At 43.0% G+C, this 12,257-nt stretch overlaps 1 long non-coding RNA gene across 1 annotated transcript in view; it reads left to right on the top strand.

Annotated features, from left to right (window-relative positions):
- Window positions 1-906: 906 nt before the first annotated feature.
- Window positions 907-12,257, top strand: part of LOC105464179 (uncharacterized) — a 66,723-nt gene continuing 55,372 nt past the window's right edge. The window contains exons 1-6 of the long non-coding RNA XR_011607290.1: window positions 907-1,017; window positions 2,225-2,295; window positions 5,675-5,897; window positions 6,109-6,166; window positions 10,239-10,357; window positions 11,537-11,705. This is a non-coding gene — a long non-coding RNA (uncharacterized lncRNA). The remainder of the gene's footprint in view (window positions 1,018-2,224; window positions 2,296-5,674; window positions 5,898-6,108; window positions 6,167-10,238; window positions 10,358-11,536; window positions 11,706-12,257) is intronic.

A 12,257-nucleotide genomic window follows, 5' to 3' on the forward strand; every position in this document is an offset into this window, starting at 1 on the left:
TGGCATGAATGAACTGCAGACTTTCTATTGATCCTCTGTGTGTGTGTGTGTACACACATATATACACAGAACTGTGTCACCAGCTCTGAATATTCAACTAATTTAAGTCACTCCTCGCTAACATTCCAAACTCAGGTTCAAGTTTTTCCAATAGCGTATGATTCAATCATTGAACAGAAGTGAAATGTACATTTAACATTCTAGTGATCAATGGATATTTTTTCTATGTAGAAATGCCTTTCCATTGTGACCCCTTCATTATTTATTATTTTTAACTGATGCATAGTAGATAGCCACAGTTTCGGGGGTACATGTGATAATTTAACATATTCATGTAATTTGTAAGAATCAAATTGGTGTACTTGGGATATCTATCACTTTCAATATTTGTCCTTTATTAATGCTAGAAACACTTGAATTATTCTCTTCTAGCTAGTTTGAAATGTGCAATAGATTATTGAGAACTCTAATTACCCTACCGATCCATGGAACACTGGGTCTATTTCTTCTATCAAACCATATATGTGAACCTATTAATCAAATTTTTAGAAGCTCATTTTGACGTAGCTTGTGGGACATACATTTTGATAACAACGATTGTTAACCGGGCGCATACTATGTGCTGGCCACTGCATAACCGCTTTACACTCATCATTTCTTTTAGTTCACAACAAAAGTGAGGCTGAGGCTGGTACGATTTTAATCTCCCTGTGCAGATGAGAACATCAATTGTTGAGACAATAAGTTTCCTGCCCAAGTTGACACACTGACAGGCAGAAGAGTTGGAGATGTAGGTTTTGATGAGTCAGTCCTTAGAGCTGGAGTTTTTAAGCCCACTGTGACAAAGCAAGCCCACCCATTATTCCCTCCACATCTAATGACATCGCAGAATACAGACCTCATGGCATTACGTTGTCAGTTCTGGGTGGAGCATTTTAAGGGGAATTTCTGCGTACCCTAAGGGATGGAAAAGCTACTTGCAGATTCATGGGAGTCCTGACAGGTGGCTACACTTAGGTGAGAATTGAGTTAAGTTAAACGCAATCACCCTACCAGTTGTCGGGCGGAGGGAAGGCGGGGGTGGTAGGGGAGGGGGCAGCTCCAGGCTGGCCATGACTCAGCTCCATAGAGAAAAGCACACACTCACAAGCCAAAAAGCGAGTTTGGCGAGTTTGGCCGAGAGCAACAAAGGGATGGAATGCTTTCAGAAGGAGCTCTTTGAAATGCCTGAAGGGCAAGACTGAGAGTGACCGAGGGACAGCTGCATTCAGAGCAGCTAGCATTCAGTCTTGGAAGATGCCACGGGGTCTTTCTTTAAAATCTCTGCAGTTTCAGAAAGCAGGCTACACCTGGCACTTGTGATAGCTAGAGCAAAGGAAGCTGGCGGAGAAAGGAATGTGTCTATAACACAGAGTTCCAAAAACAGCATTCCGCCAGCTCTCAGTCCTGCCCTCTCCTGATTCTGACTTGAGCGAGAACGAAGTTGCCCTGAAGTCAGAGAAGGTGCCTTCTCTGAAAGAATGTCTACCCCAGCCTGGCAGAGACAACGGTTGCTTTCAAACACAATGGCACCATCTCTATATTGTGATTTTTAATTTTAGAAATGATTTACAGCCTCATTCTTCTGAGAATTGAAAGTAGAATTCTATGAAAGCCAAAAAATTTGAATACAAGAAAACTCATTATTTCCCTCTACAGATCCACTCCACCTTGTTCCTTTTCTCAGAGAATCACTGTGCCACATACCCATTTGCCCAAGTCCGAGACCTGGGCCCTCCCCTCTCCCAAGCCCAATGCACCACTTCACTCACTTCCCGTCTTCATAGTTCTGCCCTCAGGAGTCTTGAGGCCTGTTGCCTCTTCTCTCTTCCATCTGCTACCATCTGGTTTGTAGCCTCTTTGTTTTCCACCACACTTTCTACTTAGGCTACTTTCTTTGTCAGAGGAATGGCCACTTGCATGAGGCTTGTGAGACATATTAATTCAAATTCAAATTTTAGACATTATGCATATACAGTGGAAGCGCTCCAGGAACATCCCGACAACTAACAAACACGTTGGCCTTGTGCCGTGGCTACTGGCTTCGATTCCTTGGTTTAGGAGCAGTCAACAGTGGAGGGGAAAGCTGGGAAAGGCTGCCTTTGGGCTGGATCCTGAAGCCTGAACAGGGATTTCCTAGAGGGAAGAAAGGCATGGTGATCCAGTACCTCTTTCATACATTTAGTGTGAAACAGTGGACAAACTTAACCAAAGGAGGGGGAGAGAAGAGAAGAAAGAAGATGACATGCCACTGAGGTATGTGCCATCAGACCGTGGAAGAGGCTCTCAGTCCAAACGCATGTGTCCTGAACTTCAGCCTGCCTCCCAAGGAAACTGACAGGATTTTAAAAAGAGAGTGGCGAAACTGCTGGGCAACTTTATGAGCTTGATGGGGTTGCTAATAAAGAAATGCTCCTCCAAAACACCCAGTGTCTGGCTGGTAGGAGCACTGCTGGGATCAGTCGTTCATGCCTTATTTATTACACGCCTTGTGTTAAGCAGCTCCATGTGGGGCCATCCAGTCTTGCTTTAAAGCCACTCTTGATTTAACGCCAAACGATTTCATTGAATGAGCTTCTAGTCTAACGAAGACATACTGGTTCTGTGTGTCTCGAATCTTTCAAAGGAACGGTGATCCAATACCGGGGTTCTGCTGACTGTTGTAGCAGAAGCCGTGTTTCTCATGGAGATCTCCTCACAGCAGCCCCTTCTATCAGGCACTCCATTTGCATTTTAGAGCAACTTTCCCCCTGATTACCAGCTTGAACTGAGTGAGGAAAAGGGAGGGTGAAAGAATGCAACCCAATGCGCCTTCCAAACCCAACCACCTGTTAATGAAGCTCAGCTCCTCCCCTCTTCCCTTCTCATTTCATGGAAATGGAGAGTGCAGGACTGAGATTTATGCACTGGGAATGAAGCAGGAGGGTTTTTCCAAGCGCTTGCCAGAACACTGAAATCAAACCAGTTTCAGTGAAAAGTGCATTGTTGCTCTTGTCTAAGTGCCATTCATAGGCAATAAGCAAATCACCGCAGGATGAATATATTTGGCTTCTGATTCTGAATTTGTAGAGAGACTGTTAAAATATAAAGCAATATACACCAGTTACTGACCCACTGGGAAATTCTGTAGCTCCACAAAGCACGTTAAAACATTGTAGTGATTTCAGTAAGGCTGTGTTTGCAGGCTGAGATGCTACTAAACAGGTCAGGGAAGGAGAATGCCTTGCAATTAGATGAATTTGCTGAGAGATTTTAATTGGCATGAGATGCCTGGTATCAGCCTCCGGGAATCGCTGTAACGTTCTTCCCTATTGGAGTTTGTTCCACTAGGATGTTATCATCAGGTGCCCTAGCAGGACTCCCAGAACCCTCGGAAAGTTTTTTTGGATGCAACATCTCTGGAGTATAACAGAAAAGTGAAAGCTTTTCTTTGCTGGGGCCAATCCAAATATAAACAGTTCAGGCAATTTTGGTTTTCTTTAGAACTTCAAAGGCCTTTGCTACTCTTGGGACAGTTCCCCTGGGCATGGAAATACATGAGTGACATAGTCGTGATGCAAGAGGCAGCATGTGACTGCGCTGCATTACGTGGGTAGCTTTCAACATAGGCTCATGCAGGTTAAAACGTGAGCATATTTAGATGGCTTTTCCAAAGTGATCACTTAAGGCCTGTAAAAAACTCAGACAGTAGCATGCTGTGGGGAGTCTGATTTATATCTGATGATGGACGTCTGGATGGGAACCAGAAATCATTTTAAGTGCTTTTTGTGTTTCTGCTTTTTTTTTTTTTTTTTTCTTTCTCTCTCTCTCTCTCTCATTTTTCTTTATGGCCTGTGCTCTTCTGGGCCAACGAATGCTGAGAATTCTAGGATCTTACATCGTGGGAGGTGGTCTTAAAAGTGAAGCCCCTGGGGGGCTTGCAGAATGTTAAAGTTGGGACAGAAGGGCGGGAAGGTCTGGGTAAGAAGGAGGGGATGTGGGCAACAGCAGCAGAGGGCTCAGTGTTGGTCCGACGCCCACTTTCTGGGATGCGGGACACATTGCTCTCCCTCCAGACCTCCTTCACCTCCCTTCACTGCCCCCTTCGAAGCATTTACTTTTTAAAGTTTGTTTTTCGTTTAGAGACTGGTTCTCGCTCTCTCGCATGGGCTGGAGTGCAGTGGTGCCACCACAGCTCAGTGCAGTCTTGAACTGGGCTCAGGCTATCCTCCCAATGCAGCCTCCAGAGTAGCTGGGACTAGGTGCCCAGCCTAAGAAGCCCTTACTTTTGTGTGGCCCCATGATTGCCGTGTGACAAAGAGAATCACAACAATGCCTGTGCCTGGACTATGCATGATGAGTTAACAATTTAGGACACACACACTGGATATAAACACGTGACTTCCCACCTGGAGAAAAGCGCAGCGTGAGCCCTGCACTGACTGTCAAGCGAGACTTGAAGCACTCTGTGTCTGCCTGCCATGGGTTGTCGAGTGGAAATATTTGGGATTCATATTTCTTTTCTCTTTTGTTTTAAATACCCCTAACGCGCCTCAAAGTTCCACTTATTGGCTCAGATAGGAACACTGCAGCCTGTCTGGGAAGAATATTGGACTAACAAAAATCCCCAAAGAAGGTGAACTATAAATCTAAATGCCAGCAGAACCTTTCAAAGCGGGAAGAGAATCCTAGGAAGTCACCCTCTTATGTTCTCATAATGAGACACTGTAAAGCGGTCCTGTCTCTTTCCCTTGACTGAGGTCACACAGCCACATTAGACAAAAATCCATGTATCCGGAAAGTCTCTGCCAATCCCCGTAGACCACACGACAGGTATGCTGAAGATGTGTGAGATTAGCTCAACTCGATGGAAAACAAAACCTGCTGTGAAAGAGTGTTGGGAAAGACGCTGATCTGCTCTTTTGTTGCTTTGTTCATTTTGAGGTGAATTAGGTTCAAAATGATTTGTGGGTAGAATTCTGCAGAGAAGTAAACTTGAGCTCCACACACAGAGCTGCTCGTTTTCTACTTAAAGGAGAGAGCTGGGGTTCCTCGGGCATAACTCAATAAGTTAGAATCAATGTCATATACGAAGAGAAAATTCACAGGGCCTGTGCTGCTTGAGCAAAATGACTTGACCATGAGAAGGCAATGAGAGAATGAGGAGTCAGTTGTCTACATATTCTGAAAAGCTGGCCAAGTCCAAGGAAATAAAAGTGGTTCCTATGTCAAAGTCATTGTGCTGGAGAGAAGTGTTCTTGGGATTTCAGAGAGCAAGAGTCTTTGTGGGATCTTCTTAAATGTGTTCCCAGAAGAGTGTGAGGAATTGAAGGAAAGGGGAACCTCCAGATTCTCAGGGTGTTCTCAGAGTTCTGTGATGAGAAAGGAAAGAGACTGGGCTAGGGCTAAAGACGATGAGTGAGTCCATGCTGGGCAGGATCGCCGCCTGGGCATAAAGACTGTTGTTGCAAGCGTCAGACCAGGGGAAGTGAATGGTTAAAGACACACTGATACAATATGAGAGATAGGGGCTTTTCATGCTCAACTTTCTCCATTTATTTTTTAAGTAATGGAGTTTCCCCAAATTCATCTGGTGCCATTTCAGGGGCTCAGTGTATGTATTCTTCCTAGTTGTCCTTGTTCTCTCTCTTTCTAGTTTTTCTCCATGACTGCAAAATCCTGCTTGCAAGATGCACTGCCCCTCTCCAGGAGGTATGGAGGGTCTCAGAATTCTCACTGCATTAATGAGGGGATATGAAATGTTTTCCTGCTTCTCTGAGCCTGTGGTTAGAGCAGAGGTCCCCAGTGCCTGAGCCACGGATCAGTACCTGTTTGTGGCCTGTTAGGAACTGGGCTGCACAGGAGGAGGTGAGTGGCAGGTGAGCTAGCAAAGTTTCATGTGTATTGACAGCCACTCCCCATCGTTCGCATTACCACCTGAGCTCCGCCTCCTGTCAGATCAGTGTCGGTACTAGATTCTCACAGGAGTGCGAACCTTGTTGTGAACTGTGCGTGGGAGGGATCTAGGTTGCATACTCCTTATGAGAATCTAATGCCTGATGATCTGTCACTGTCTCCCATCACCCCCAGATAGGACCATCTAGTTGCAGGAAAACAAGCTCAAGGCTTCTATTGATTCTACATTATGGTGAGTTGTTTTATTATTTCATTATATATTATCACATAATAATAGAAATGAAATGCACAATAAATGTAATATGCTTGAATCATCCACAAACCATACCCCCGTCCTCGTCTGTGGAAAAAAATTGTCTTCCACAAAACTGGTCCATGGTGCCAAGAAGGTTGGGGACTGTCAGGCTAGGGGACAGATGACCTCAGTTGCATGTTAGTGTCACAACTGATGTCTTTCCCCGGGGGGGCCATTCAGTTTGCTTCCTAAACTCTTTCCTCTCAAAGTGCCTGTAGCATCTTGGTTTTCTCCTTTTCCTTGAATACCTTCCATCTCTATTTTCCAGAAGAAACTCTGCTTCACTTCCTGCTGGCTGCCTGACATGTACTTCCATGCTTTCAGTTATTCACTCAACAAATATTTATTGAGTGCCTACTGTATGCCAAACAGGCCCCTAGGCACTGGGGCACAGCATGAATAAAACAGATACACGTCTCTCAAATATAACTCAGTTTAATGCATTTTTAAATTCTATTTCCCAGGGCTGTGGTCCTTTCCAGATTATCTCTTTTCAGATAAATTTTACTGGATTTGACTCTACTTGTTACCAATATTCCTATTTGCTTTTTTCTATTTAAATATAATATATCATATAATTATAAGTTATATATTATACAATGTGGTATATATAATATATAGTGAAATATACATGTACAAAGAAGTGTATAGAAAATATGTTGTTTATATGTATTATAAATTATATAATGAAAAGGTATATAATTTTCTGGATCAAGAAATAGAATGTTTTCAACAGAGGGCTCCTAAATGTTTTTTCCTAATAATAACACCTTATTCTCTCCCCTAGAGAAAATCACCGATTATCACTAAGAGATTATCAGAGACAATGTTAAACACTTCCTTTTATGCTTAATAGTTTTCCTTTCGATTCTGTATCCCTAAACAATTTAGTTCTATCTTTTTTTTAAAACAATTTTTGTATAGGTGGAATATACAATTTGAATTCTTGTGACTCTGGCTTCTTTCTTGCAATATTACGCTTTGAGTACTTACCTGTATTGTTACATGAACTTGTAGTTTGTCCATGTTCATTACTGTGGAGCAGGTGTCTTCAAACTTCAAGGTGTGTCAGAGTCCCCTGGAGGACTTGTTAAATCACAGATTGCTGGCCCCCAGCCAGAGATTCTGAATTAGTAGGTTTGGGACAGAGCCCAAGAATTTGTATTTCTAACAAGTTTTGAGGTGATATTGATACTGTTGTTAAGGGCACCCCACTTTAAGAACCATGGCTGTATAGTGCTCTATTATATGCATATACCACAATTTAATGATTCATTCCTTTGGTTTGGGGCTGTTATTTAAAATGCAGGTGTGAACATAATTGGATCTGTCTCCTCCTTCTTATTTCACCTGCATTCTTGTGGTATAACTTTGCTGGATATAGAATTCTAGAGTGACAGGTATTGAGATTCCTTAGCAACTTGAAGGTGGCATTACATTGTCTTTTTCTGACTTCCATTGCTCTTGTTGAAAAGTCAGCTGTCAGTCTGATTCTTGCCCCTCTGAAATTTCTCTGGTAACTTGAAATTTTTCTTTTGTGTTGCCAATGTATCTCCCACTGAATTTGTCATTTTTCTGTTTATAAACTTATTCTTCCTCCTCTGAAAAAACATATTTCATCTGGTTATTTAAATTAGGCTCGGCCGGGCGCGGTGGCTCAAGCCTCTAATCCTAGCACTTTGGGAGGCCGAGACGGGTGGATCACGAGGTCAGGAGATCGAGACCATCCTGGCTAACACGGTGGAACCCCGTCTCTACTTTAAAAAAATGCAAAAAACTAGCCGGGCGAGGTGGTGGGCGCCTATAGTCCCAGCTACTCGGGAGGCTGAGGCCAGAGAATGGCATGAACCCAGGAGGCGGAGCTTGCAGTGAGCTGAGATCCGGCCACTGCACTCCAGCCTGGGCGACAGAGCGAGACTCCATCTCAAAAAAAAAAAAAAAAAAAGGCTCTTGAAAGGCATCTTATGTTATTACCTTATCCTTATCTTCCCACTCCCACTCCTCACAAAATTATCAGGTTCTGTTGCTACTATTAATAGTAGCTTCTAATATTTAGTGAGAACTTATATTGCATCAGACACTGCTAAGCACTTTACTTTTATTATCTTATTAATCTATCCCTAAATAGCTCCTGAATCCAGCGTTAGTTTATTAATTTTACTGTTATAACCCATTCAGCCTCTTGTCATTATTTTTTTCTGGGTCATTTAATCTTACAACTAACCAGTTCCCCTTTCTTGTCTAATGAGATTTCAGCATGAGCTAAATAAAATGCAGACTGATTATATTGTTCTGGCTTAACACCTTTTAAAAAAATTGAATTTAATTTTTATGTATTTTTTAAATTGATTTTTTCTTGACAAATAAAAGTTGTATATATTTATTGTGTACAACATGATGTTTTGAAATATTCATACATTGTGGAATGGCTAAATTGAGCTAATTAACACATGCCTTATCTCACATACTGATTTTTTCTGGTGAAAAGACTCAGAACCTTTTGGTGGCTCCTTGCTGCATGCAGAGTGAGGCTTATGAAGACCCAGACTGCTCTTCCCTGGGCCCTGTCTACTCCAGTGCCATCTCCTACCCCCTCCTGTGCATGACGTGAGGGCCTGGTGCTGCCACTGTGGCCTTATAAACCCAGCTCAGGACCATTTTGCATGTTATCCTTCTTAATTCCTGAATTGATCCATGTATTAGTCCATTTTCACGTGGTTATAAAGAACTACCTGAGACTGGGTAACTTATGAAGAGGTTTAATTGGCTCACAGTTCTGCATGGCTGAGGAGGCCTCAGGAAACTTACAATCATGGTGGAAGGTGAAGGAGAAGCAAGCACCATTTTTACAAGGTGGCAGGAGAGAGAGCAAGTGAGTGGGGGAAAACTGTCACATAGTTTTAAACCATCAAATCTCATGAGAACTCACTCACTATCATGAGAACAGCATGGGGGAAACTGCCCCCATGCTTGCAATTCAAGATGAGATTTGGGTGGGAACATACAGCTAAACCATATCAATCCATCTTCTGAATTCCTACCTCCCTTTAAAATGAAATCGAAATATAAGCTCTTGAACTCTTCTGTGTTAGATTAGACTATTCCTTGACAAATATTCACACCTTCCCACTCCTTTCCCCTCTGTCCTCACATCCCTGCGAGGGGTGCACTTCCTACCCTGTAAATGTTGAGCGTGGCCACGTGACTTGCTGAGGCCAACTGAATGTGGGAAACAGTGACTGTGGATTTGGAGCCTCAGAATAAGGGATGTGATGTCTTTCTACTCTTTCCTTCGAGAGATTTGTGCTGACATGAAAATGTGCAGCTGCTGGCCTCAGAAGAATGACAGACATATCAGTCAAACCTAAACAAAACCTGTAGTTCAGAACAAAAGTTGCTCAAACCCAGCCAAGTTGAGCTGAGCCCAGCCCACCCATAGTTGGATGAGTGAGAAGCAAAGGCTCATGATATTACGTCTTGGTGATAATTGGCATTTGGGGACTACTGTGGCTTTCATGTGCTTTTCTCCCAAGCAAAGGGGTGAAGTTCCCTCTCCTTTGTACTTCCTTAGCCTCCCATGCTTATGTCTCTCTATGAGCACCAATTATATGATATTGTATTTTCATTATTGTATTATTGATCGATGTTTTCTGCCTCTCAGTCTGCTCTGAATTCCTTGAGGTACATAATATATCATGTTTATGTTTCTATGTCACTGCTTAAAATTGTATTGCATATAACGGAGGTTTAAAAATGTTTATTAAAATAAAGTGAATGAAAACTTACATTTGTAGCAGTACTGCTAATTAGTTAACCTGATGATCATCCCACTCAAAACAACTAAAATCAATGACGAAAATATGGGAGAAAATGTATGTTCTAGCAGGGAAATCATGAGCCCCAGAAGTCAAAAACAAAGAGAAAATTGAGAACCCAGAGAGATCGTAAGAGCAATGAAGTCAACTTTTGCAATTGCTGAACCCAGATGACTGAGTTTTTTGTCTCATAGATGGGAGTGAGCTATGACATGGGGCATGGGACAGGAACCAAAGCCTTGGGTCCACTCAAGGGAGAGTCTAAAAAGGGGCCACTAGTCAACTTTAACATCACATGGCCCTCCACCTCAATGTAACAGTGAGCAGGAATTTTATGTCTCAAATTTTGATATTCAGTAGAAGTGAAGAATTCTGCCCTGATGAACTCATAACTATAAACTAGCTCTTACATGTTTAGACAGCTCCAAGTCATGCCACATCACTTGACCTCAGTTTGCTCTTGGTTTTATTTTAGGTTGATATACCTCCGGGTGTATGGCAGAAATAAATTCAGAAATCTCTGTAAAAGAGCCTATTTCCAACTCTGGCCTCAATGAATTCCCAAAGATAAATTTGCAAGAAACATGAGGTTACAGTAACATTTTTCCTAAAAAACAAAACAAAACAAAACAAAACAAAAGCAGGCTACTGGTTGGGTGTGGTGGCTCATACCTGTAATCTCAGCACTTTGGGAGGCCAAGGCAGACAGATCATGAGGTCAAGAAATCGAGACCATCCTGGCCAACATGGTGAAACCCTATCCCTACTAAAAATACAAAAATTAGCTGGGCATAATGGCATGCACCTATAGTACCATCTACTCAGGAGACTGAGGCAGGAGAATCACTTGAACCCGGGAGACGGAGGTTGCAGTGAGCCAAGATCGTGCCACTGGACTCTAGCCTGGCAACAGAGTGAGATTCCATCTCGATTAAAAAAAAAAACAAAACAGGCCCGTAGAAAAAACAGACAGCAGAATCAGACCCATTGGACTTCAGCTAATACAATTATTGAAGATAATATAAATGATTATGTTTAATATTTTTAAAGAAATAAAAGAGGGGTTGAAAGATTTAATGAAGGTGAGAGGAAGAATTGACTTGGGTTGAGAGATTGATACCACTGAGAATCCAGGTAATCACTCTGTCATTGATTGCTTATTTGACTAAATCAATACATTTACTTATTTAGAGATGGGGTCTTGCTCTGCTCCCCAGGCTAGAGTGCAGTGGCTCTTCACAGGTGCCTTCACAGTGCACTGTAACCTCTAACTCCTGAGATTTGGAGGTAAAAGTATTCAATTGATCCTCCTGCCTTAGTCTCCTGAGTAGTTGGGACTACAGGTGCCTGCTGCCATGGCTAATAATATTTATTAAGATTCTAAAATATGCCAGAGAGTAAGATAAGGAGGTTGGATAAATGGTGGAACTAGGAGATAATATAGGCGATATTGGGGTGCTCACATTGGATGGCTTTGTTTTTATTGCATTAGGTTGACTACGGTGAGAAATACTGGAAGAGGAGGTATCGGATGGTTTAAAAGGAATAGAAAATGACGAAGAGTCCAAGACGAATTTCACTTGATTGTTGAACACCGAGCGCTCCTGAGGGCTTGCACATCTGGACGCTGAGTTAAAGGACTCCCATGTCAACCAGTGGTAGTGAGTGAACCTGTCCTGTGTCCATTGAGCTAGGGGGTACCACACATGCCACAGTTTTCTTCTCTGCACAATGACGAGTTAGGATGGGTCACAAGAAAGGTTTCTCGTGAGGTTTGGAGGTAAAAGTGAAGTCTGGGTCTTATACTTGTACATGGAAGGATCTGTGAAGGGCATGAAGCTCTGTTGCAGCCCAAGCCCGTGGTGCTCAGCTCTTGGCTCACCTTGGGATGAGCCAGCAGCCACTCTGGTCCTGAGCATCTCCTTCTCCAGGGCCTTTGCCTCCTGCACTAGGTGCTTGTTTAGTTCCACGAGGAAGGAGCAGCTTCTGCAGCAGGCCACGGGCCTCCTCTGTTGGAGGCTCAAGGAGGTTCCCGTCGTTCTCTGAGGCTCCAGCTTGTCCTGAAGTTCTCAGTGTGTCCTTTGTCCTCAACTTTTTGTCCACTTCTCCTTGCTGCCAGCCTGTCCTGATGACTTTAGGCTCCTGCCCCAGATTAAAAAAGGTAGCCTCCTCACATAGGCCGTTTAATGAGCTCCTACAGTTGCTTGAGCTCC

Source organism: Macaca nemestrina, chromosome 8 (genome assembly GCF_043159975.1).
Source record: "Macaca nemestrina isolate mMacNem1 chromosome 8, mMacNem.hap1, whole genome shotgun sequence".
Classification (NCBI taxonomy): Eukaryota; Metazoa; Chordata; class Mammalia; order Primates; family Cercopithecidae; genus Macaca; species Macaca nemestrina.